The 10,532-nt window shown below is 40.5% G+C and overlaps 1 non-coding gene across 1 annotated transcript; it reads left to right on the forward strand.

The window, feature by feature from the left end:
- The first annotated feature begins 8,830 nt into the window (after positions 1–8,830).
- Trnap-ugg lies at positions 8,831–8,905 on the forward strand. Its single transcript has one exon. It is a non-coding gene; the product is annotated as a tRNA-Pro (tRNA).
- Positions 8,906–10,532: the final 1,627 nt, after the last annotated feature.

Here is a 10,532-nt window from a genome sequence, read left to right on the forward strand (position 1 = left end):
AAATTTGTGTGGTGACAGAGGACCCCTAACACCTCACGTGGTTAAAATATTAGAGCGCACTACTCGGAAAATCCCGAGAAAAATCGATCCAAGGTTTCTTAGGTGTCTTATGAGTATAAAATGTTAGCCCATTGCCGCGCCGCCGTATGGCCCATCGTGTTATTTCGATACGAGGTTAAACATGTCGACTGAAGAAGTTACTCGCTCATCTGGAATAGGAGAAGAAATTCCTGAAGAATCCATTCATAGTGATCTATCAGAATTACGATTGAAGCACGCAGTGGTGTATTATGAACAGCTGTTGACGGAAAATAATTTAATTGCGTCGACATCTTAGGAAGAAATCTCTCGCGATGCTATGGTATTGGCCGGAGAACTTTATAATAATACACTGGAACTTTTAGGTGACAAAACATTCGTAACTGAAGAGGAATTAATTCGCTCTCATGAGGATTACGAAGAATGTGAGGAGAACGACGAACAGTTCGAAGTGCCACAAAGCGATTCGTCTCCAGACGAATATAAACCGAAAGTCAAAGTTGTGAATATTGCTAAAGCGCACCTCACATGGTCCTTGGCGACATTGCAAAAAATTAATAAATAAATAAAATAAATAAAATGGATGCCGCCAATTGAAGAGAAAAGAATATGTTTCACAATGGGAGAAAGATATTATAAGTGGTGGTACGTGAATGGATAAATTTGAGGCAATAGATTCGTGGGCCTACGACCGTTTTGTGGAAGTAAGACAGTAATATCAGCAAGTCACGAGAAGAAATTTACAGCAATGGGCATTGGCTGCGGCTGCACAATTCGTCGATTTCAAATTCAAAGCGTCTGATCGATTGGTCACGGCATTTAAACAGAAGCACAGAATTTCACAACGCAATATCACGAAACTGGTTTCGAGAAAAGAAGCGGCGTTAATGGAGGACATCCAGGCGTCTGCGGAGACCTTTCGTCGGCAGACGTGCCGTTTCATCCCTCATTACCATGCGGATTATGTGATAAATACTGATGAAACAGGTAAATACGTGTTTTCTGCGTACAAAATGTTTTTACCGATGTAAAACATATCAATTCAAATTTAATTATAGAAAAAGATATTTACATACACATTCGAATATTGATTAACATTAAAAAAAACGATTGTTTCAGGATGCCAAAATCAATCTGTTTTCAACAGGACTCTCACTGAAAAAGGGAGTAAAACTGTTTATGTGAAAAAGTCGGATTTGAATAAAGTGACGCATTCGTACACCACACAATATTCAATAACATGATCCGGAAAACTGCTCCCACATGTCTTCATATGCTTCCAAGAAGCGACCGGTCATTTCGGACCTCGTATTCACAAATTAATAGATGGCTATGCCAATACTTATACGAACGTCATCATAACATAATCGATGTCCGGAAAATGAACAACAGTTTTATACATGGATTTTCTCCGGAAATGTATAAAATCTTACGTCGGGGAGAATAAATATTTACTTCTAATTGATTCTTGGCAAGGTCAGACGAATCCGGAGATATATGATGCAATTTCTCAAGATGACGGAAATATGCCAACTTGGTCTGTAAAAGTCATACTTCCAAAATCAACTTCTTTTGTGCAACCTTGCGGTGTTTACTTTTACAGGCAAGTTAAAAATCACATAAAGCGCTTGCAAAATTGCAGCGCATTGCTACAGGAGAATCGTGAAATTAATTCCCGGGAAGTTTGTATCAAAATTCATTCTATAATTCACCATCAATTATCGTCACCAATATTCCGAGACACGATTCAATATGCCTGGTTTGCCTCAAAATTATCAGAAACTCGAAACATTTTCATAAATGTTAATGGGGCATGTTTTTGTGCAGATTTATTGCAAATGCGCTGTGATTGTAAAAAATCTGCTTTTATATGTTGCGCAAGATGTCACAAAAATTATTGCTTTGTTTGTTTTTACGATAATTGCCACTGCGGTTCTTGTATATAATTATAACACAGCTCTACAAAATAAATTTTTTTTTCGTTGCCAGGGAAGTTTGAAAGAAAATGGGATATTGTTATGATACTCATTCCGAGTATATTTGTACTTTTTCCAAATTGGCTCTGGGTTTTGAGATATAGGTTATTTGTGGAAATAAGAGTTTCATGTGGATAATATCGACTGCAGGGCCCATATATGGTGTAATGTATTTGCTACCTGTTTTTTAATTAGTGATATTGTACTATCTTTATTAAACAATTGTGCTCAGGGAGTGCATCTGTGTGGTTGAGGATTACATCATGCAAACATCACACTGTCAGCATGTGTTCAGTCCTGTTGTGCGGTGCGTGTGTTGAAGATATTGAGGGTTGTGCAGATTTGAATTCGGCGGTACTCGACATTCATTTGTTGGCCGAGGTAATCCCCGCAACAGCCGATAGGTAGCGTTCAGTGTAAACAAGAAAAATGGCGATGGTCGAAAGTCACACACATGTGGAGTGCAGCTTCAAGGAGATAGAACCTTTTCATCGTGACGTAGCAAATAAGAGGTGAGTATTCATTTCACACAAAACAATTAATGATGTTTGTTGGATGTGATTGACATGCAAATACAAGAAAGTTCTGCATAATATGTGGTATTTGTGCAATTTTGTTTTAGGAAAACATGAGTTCTTCACGCCGTCTTTGCGTGAACCATCCAGATGAGTTCTGCTACATTTGTGGTGAATACGTTCTTCAAAAGAACAGGAAGAATATCACTCCTTTTGTGAAGGAAGCGTATCTGGCATATTTCGGAATTAAACTTGGAGATCAAGACAAGGCGTGGGCACCCCATAAAGTTTGTAAATGCTGTGTGAAGTGCTTACGGCAGTGGACAAAACGAAAAAGGAAAAGCTTAAACTTCGGAGTGCCTATGGTATGGCGAGAGCAGAAGAACCATACAGATGATTGTTATTTTTGCATTGTTAATGTGAAAGGTTTTAATAGGTTCAAAAAACGAAAGTGGGAATATCCCGATTTGGAGTCAGCAAGAAGACCGGTGGTGCACAGCAACGATGTTCCTGTACCAACCTTCACAACATTACCCACGCTAACATCATCAGATGACGATGTGCACGGCGAGGAATGTACAAGTAGTGGTTCGGAATACGAAGGATGTGAGACACAACCCCAGCAGTTCGACCAGAAGGAGCTCAGTGACTTGATACGAGAACTCAATCTTTCAAAGCAAGCATCAGAACTCTTAGCATCCAGGCTTAAGGAAAAGAACTGTCTTCATCCAAGTGTTAAGATAACAGCTTACCGGACGAGAGAAGAAAACCTTCTTCCATACTTCAACCAAGAAGAGGTTATAGTGTATTGCAGCAATATACCTGGACTTTTACTTGAATTGGGGCTGCCGGAATATAGACCAGAGGACTGGCGTCTCTTCATAGACAGTTCCACTAGAAGTTTAAAATGTGTTCTCCTACACAATGGCAATCGTTACGCATCTATTCCAATTGCCCACTCAACAAAACTTTGTGAAGCATATGCTAACATCAAGATGGTTCTGCAGAAAATTCAGTATATGCAGCACCAGTGGTTGATTTGTGTTGATTTGAAAATGGTGAACTTCTTGCTTGGACAACAAAGTGGATACACAAAGCACCCATGTTTTATCTGCATGTGGGATAGTAGGGCAAAGCACGAACATTGGAAGCAGAAAACATGGCCTCCAAGGGAACATATGGCTGTTGGTGAAGCAAACATCATTAATGAACCTCTGGTTAGTAGGGACAAGATTGTTCTTCCACCATTACATATTAAGTTAGGACTAATGAAGCAATTCACCAAAGCTTTAGACAGAAATGGTAATTGCTTCACATACATCTGCAATACGTTCCCTGGACTCAGTAGTGAAAAACTTAAGGCAGGAATATTTGATGGTCCTCAAATTCGCAGGCTCATCAACGATACCAATTTTACAAGTGTCATGACTGTCACTGAAGCATCGGCCTGGAACAGTTTTGTCGCTGTTGTAAAATGTCTTTTGGGCAATCATAAAGCTCCCAATTACGAGGAACTGGTCAAAAACATGCTCACTAACCTTCAAAACTTAGGAGCTAACATGAGCATAAAATTGCACTTCCTTCACAGCCACTTGGATCGATTTCCTCGTAATCTAGGTGATTTCAGTGAGGAACAAGGAGAGCGGTTCCATCAAGATATGAAAGGAATAGAGGAAAGATATAAAGGAAGATGGGACAGGCATATGATGGGAGATTATTGCTGGAATCTGCAACGTGACTGTTCTGAAGAGACCTATAAAAGGAAAGCGTGCAGGAAGCGGTTCGTCATGGACGGAAAATGATATAGAGAAACTTTTCAATAATGTTTTATACGTGGACAAAAGCCTATCAGGTTTTCATAGAAGCTATTTATAAAGATTATTTTCTTTTTTCATTGTAGTTTGTAGCGCTCGAGTTCAGTATCAGCAATTTTTTCTAATTTTTTGAATAAATCATGCATTATCTCAAAAACTAGAGCCAAACTCCATAAATGGTTGCTATATTCGTCCTCAGCACCACTAACCCATCCTAAAGCCACTCAAATATCCTTGGCAAGAAAATGAGTGTTGACCAGTGTTATATGTATAAAAATTGAATGTTTCCCAATCGACTTTGTTATACTGATTAAAAACCCAGTGTTTCTCCTCATATACTTTATAATGAAAAATGGGAAACCCACCGCCATGAATTGTGTTGTTGGACAAAAAGGGAATAATTTTTATTCAATAATGTAACTAATTTGTTAAAGATAATGTAGGTTTGGGAAACTTTCTGAATAATTGGTGGAATAACAAAAGTAAATGAAACAGAAGGAAAAAAAGTGCCAGAGGAGGAATCGAACCCAAGACCTCTGGCGTAAGAGTTCGAGCCCTAACCATCTTTTTTTTGTCTTATTTTGTTCGATTTTTTGTTCGTTGTAACTGCTCGGGGCGGACGCCGCAAGACACCCGTTTCAGTGCGTCGTTGATCTATTAACTCAGTTTTTTTTTTTATTACAGAGGGCAGCTAACCCTCTGACCGAACACGCTGAGTTACCGTGCCGGCACTGTCGTATAGCTAGAGAAGGCCGAAATGCACATGTTAAACTCAAGCAGGCTGGCGTGAGGTCTGAAACAGGATACGTAATGAATGCTATAAAGAAAAGTTGTAGCTGCTGGAATACTTAACTTTAATCCATCATTTGAATACATCGTTCTGGACGGTACGTTCAAGACTATAAACTGTTAATGGCGCCTTGCTAGGTCGTAGCCATTGACTTAGCTGAAGGCTATTCTAACTATATTCTCTGCAAATGAGAAAGGCTTCGTCAGTGTAGTCGCTAGCAAGTCGTCCGTACAACTGGGCGAGTGCTAATACGTATCTCGAGACCCGCCGTGTGGTGGCGCTCGGTCTGCTATCACTGACAGTGGCGACACGCGGGTCCGACATGTACTAATGGACCGCGGCCGATTTAAAGCTACCACCTAGCAAGTGTGGTGTTTGGCGGTGACACCACAGGCACCCTCTAGGCCATACGGCGGGTCATCAAAGGTGAAACATTTTATACTCATAAGGCACCTAAGAAACTTTGGATCGATTTTTCCCGGGATTTTCCGGGTAGTGCGTCCTAATATTTTAACCACGTGAGGTGTTAGGGGTCCTCTTTCACCACACAAAATTTCGGACAAATCCCCGACCCCACGGTAGTGCCGTCTCCTTGTCAGTCACAAAAACTAAAGATATAATTTTGAAGTAATAATTGCACAAGTCACATTATTTTTTATTTTTTTATTTTTTTTTTTTTTTTTGCCCCTTTAGAATGCAAAACACTTCCTAACAATATTTTAACTCATCCAATCATCTGTCAACAGTTAATTTAATTTCCCATTCATCCTGAAGTAACCATTGCTATGTTGCTTTTCCACATTAATTAAATAGGTAATAACTGATCACAGAAGTAGTTTCATTTACAAATGGTTCAAATGGCTCTGAGCACTATGGGACTTAACATCTGAGGTCATCAGGCCCCTAGAACTTAGAACTACTTAAACCTAACTAACCTAAGGACATCACACACATTCATGCCCGAGGCAGGATTCGAACCTGCGACCGTAGCGGTCTCGCAGTTCCAGACTGAAGCGCCTAGAACCGCACGGCCACACCGGCCGGCTTTTCATTTACATACTGCTATCAATATGCTTTTCCACGATGATTCACAAACAAGTTTCAACCATAAATCCCATAACTAATTACTCAGAAACTTTTCTCGTATGAATCGAAGTAACGCTTTCAACTCCTAATTATACTATGAACTAATTTTTTCATACAGTATATCCATAAAGTGCTTGCACAAGACAACTATGCAGAAGGTCCACAACGACACTCCTGCACATACCAGATGGAGTGTGACCACTACCGCCATCCCCATCTGGGAAAACCCAGCTCTCTCTGACTATTCACCCCTCCCCTCCCTACCAGGAAAAATGGTATGAAATTCAAAAATAGACAATGGTAAGTTCAGCTTTTTATGGTAATTTCGCATTTTGGTGGTAAATTCAAATGCTAATCACATTCCATTGCAGAGGGCATAATGATAATAATAATAATAATAATAATAATAATGACAATGATAATAACATATACCTTATCTATAAAAATTTTGAATTTTGGTGGTAAATTCAAATGCTAATCACATTGCATTGCAGAGGGCATAATAATAATAATAATAATGACAATAATAATAACATATACCTTATCTATAAAAACTCAGTATGCATATTGCTGGTGTGGAATGATGTAGGGTCCTCTCTTTATTTCATCATCTTTGGAATTCTGGTGGAGCCTAACTATGACATGACAATCCAAGATGGCCAACCCAGAATACTGGGGCAGTTTGACTCCCCTCCTCCTATTGGCCGGATATTAAAAAATCTGTGGGAAAATAGCACTATGTGTGAAGGATGGGTAATAATATAGGACAGCAAACTATCACTGAAGTGAAGTGGGTAACCTTCTGCAGTTTTGCAACTGAATAGTTGTTAGGAGAGACATAAAAATGAGTAATGATATTAAGACAGTGGCCCAGTGCCCTAGTAATGCTATTTTTTTCTTTATTGTGTTTTCATTCACCTGCCCCATATGTGCAGGGGGGGGGGGGCTGGCAGTGGCACAATCCAGCACTCTTCAACCACATGACATTACAATTAAATAAAAAGAGAATACTATACACAAAAAGGTGAAAAAAGGCGACATGAAAACATAATAAATGGAGAAAATGGGGGTTAAAATATGCTCTGACATGGGGACATACATTGTGGGCCAGTTGAAAAAGTTGACATAAAGCTAAAGAACACATTTGGCGAGTCACGGAGCACATAAAATACACTGGAGCCACATGCACAAGTTAAAAGTTAGACACAGTATAAAAAGCACACCAGAACAAGCGACACTTAAAAACCACTGTAAGCGATGGAGGACACATTAAGAATAAAAACTGCTGGGAGGGACCTGTTAAGGGAGAGGAGGCCTGAGAGGAGGGAAAAAGAGGGGAGAGGAAGATGCAGCAGAGGAGGGGGGCTGGAGGAGGTGGGAGGAAAATAAAAAGAGGGGTTGGGGTGCAGCAAGTGGTGGGAGATGGAGAGGGAAGACAAGTCAGGGGAGCACACAGACACAGAAGGGGGCACACAAGAAAGGGATGGGCTGTAGTAGAAAGGAAAACAGCTCAGGGGAAGGGAAGATGAGGGAAGAGGGGCTCTAAGGAGTAGGAGGGGCAAGGTGGGGCTACAGTTGGTAGGAGGAGTAGAGATCAGGATGAAACTCATCATCCAGGAGGGGTAGGTGCTCGAAGCTGCGTTGGGAAATGAGGTGGAGAACGTGGAGATGAAGAGATGGTGGGACACAATGGTAAAGATGCAGCAACAGGCTGGGGAGTAGAGATGGTAGAAGACACAAGGGGGTGGGGGGGTCAAATCGGTGGATGATGTACAGGATGTGGATGTGTTCAAGGAACAGGGGAAGATGTGGGAACAGTATGAGGTCATAGAAGATCTGTGTGGAGGATGGGAGGTAGATACAGAAGGCGAGGCAGAGTGCCTGGTGTTCAGGGATTTGGAAGGCCTTAGAGAATTTGGAAGGAACAGAAATCCAAGTGACGCTGGCATAACAAAGAATGGGACAGATCAAGGATTTTTAGGTGTGAAGGATGGTGAAAGGATGCAGTTCCTGTGTGTGACTGGACAGGAGTTTTAGGAGTCAGAGGCTATTGTGGGATTTGTGTTGGACTGTAAGGAGATGGGGAGTCCAGGTGAGGTGACAGTCGAGGGTGAGGCCAAGGTATTTCAGGGTAGGAGTGAGGTGGATAGGACGACCATAAATGGTGAGGTAAAAATCGTGGAGATGGAAGTAGTGAATGGTACAACCTATGTTGATTGCCTGGGCCTTGGAAGGATTGATGCAAAGGATTCACTTTTAGCACCAGGTGCTGGTTAAGGTGGTGATGAATACCACGGGAGAGGATTGAAACACGTATGTATTCATTACCAGCGATGGCGAGACACGGTAACTGTTCTTTCGGGAACAGATACTACCGTCATATATAGTTTAAAAAAAAAAGGCTTCCCAGCCATTGACCTTCTTGTGCGAACGCACACGCTATGCCCGAACTCGTACGGGACTTGGTAGATTAATCTGCCACGAGTAACGAGTATGATGGGCAAACATCTATTAGGCGCACTACGAATGTAGTGGTGTGGACATGTTGAGAATGTGGATCTCACTGGGAGCGTGCAAGGGATAAGTCCCTGAAGACGCACTATCCTCTGTGCCCGCGGTGGCTCAGATGGCTAGAGCGTCTGCCATGGAAGCAGAAGATCCCGGGTTCGAGTCCCGGTTGGGGCATACATTTTCAACTTGTCCCCAGTTAAGTACATCAACGCCTGCTTGCAGCTAGGGTGTCCATTTCATTATCATCTCATTTCTAGCAAAGCTGCATGGTCATCCACGGTTACTGTTCTTTCGGGAACAGATACTACCGTCATATATAGTTAAAAAAGAAGGCTTCCCGGCCATTGACCTTCTTGTGCGAACGCACACGCTATGCCCGAACTCGTACGGGACTTGGTAGATTAATCTGCCACGAGTAACGAGTATGATGGGCAAACATCTACTAGGCGCACTACGAATGTAGTGGTGTGGACATGTTGGGAATGTGGATCTCACGGGGAGCGTGCAAGGGATAAGTCCCTGAAGACGCACTATCCTCTGTGCCCGCGGTGGCTCAGATGGATAGAGCGTCTGCCATGTAAGCAAGAGATCCCAAGTTCGAGTCCCGGTCGGGGCACACATTTTCAACTTGTCCCCAATTAAGTACATCAACGCCTGTTTGCAGCTAGGGTGTCCATTTCATTATCATCTGATAATAATGGAGTTATGATAATATAGATAATGAAGTGATGGCTAATGAAGTTTTTTCTTTACAGATGAGGATAATGTTGAAGTTTATGTATTTATGCTATGTAGTTATTTAAGTATTTGTTGCAGTTCGTTTTGACAGTATGTGTTATATTGCATAGTATGATGACTGAAGGTTTTGGAAAGGACCGCTATGGAACACATTTTTTTATACACATTTCACTACCTGTTAATTCGAAGTTCACTACTTTTCAGCATAAAATGCGTTTCTTCTTTCAGTTTAATAATCCATTTTTGTATATTTTGCAGGAGAAATTATTTATGAAATTAATGTGCTATAAGCAGTTGTTCATTAAACCTATGTCATTTATGAATGTGATTACATATACTCTACTTGTTTCATAATCTTGCTACAGCTGACTCATGACGAATGACGTTACACATCTTCATTTGCAGCAACAACTCAAAAGCAAATATTTTCATTCTTCAGTAATTACCCAACGCAATGCACTGCTAGCAAAAAAAAAAAAAAAAAAAAAAAAAAAAAAAAAAAAAAAAAAAATTATAATGCCTTGTAACTGGCCAATGAATGCCAATGATTACTACAATTAGATTAATTATGTATTTTATTCTGTAATACTATGCCACTTATTAGCTCCTGTTTTCAATGATGACTTCTGATGGTTTATAATTAGGCAATGAGTGCCAATGTTCTCTGTAAAACGACTCATGAACATTATTCTGTAATACTATGTCATTTATTAGCTCCTGTTTTCAATGATGACTTCTGATGGTTTATAATTAGGCAATGAGTGCCAATGTTCTCTGTAAAACGACTCATGAACATTATTCTGTAATACTATGTCATTTATTACCTCCTGTTTTCAATGATGACTTCTAATGGTTTATAGTTAGGCAATGAGTGCCAATGTTCTCTGTAAAACGATCAATTGTTAGTGTAATTCTCAAATGAGGACTAGTATGTGACTTAATGTCCTTCACCTTCTGACCTAATTACCTGGAATTACTGCAAAATCCGTTTGTCCTGTATATCCTCATGATCATGGAGCACTATATATGGTTTTTGCACTATTTCTACGTTGGTGTACCTTAC

The sequence above is a fragment of the Schistocerca piceifrons genome, chromosome 2, assembly GCF_021461385.2.
Source record: "Schistocerca piceifrons isolate TAMUIC-IGC-003096 chromosome 2, iqSchPice1.1, whole genome shotgun sequence".
NCBI lineage: Eukaryota > Metazoa > Arthropoda > Insecta > Orthoptera > Acrididae > Schistocerca > Schistocerca piceifrons.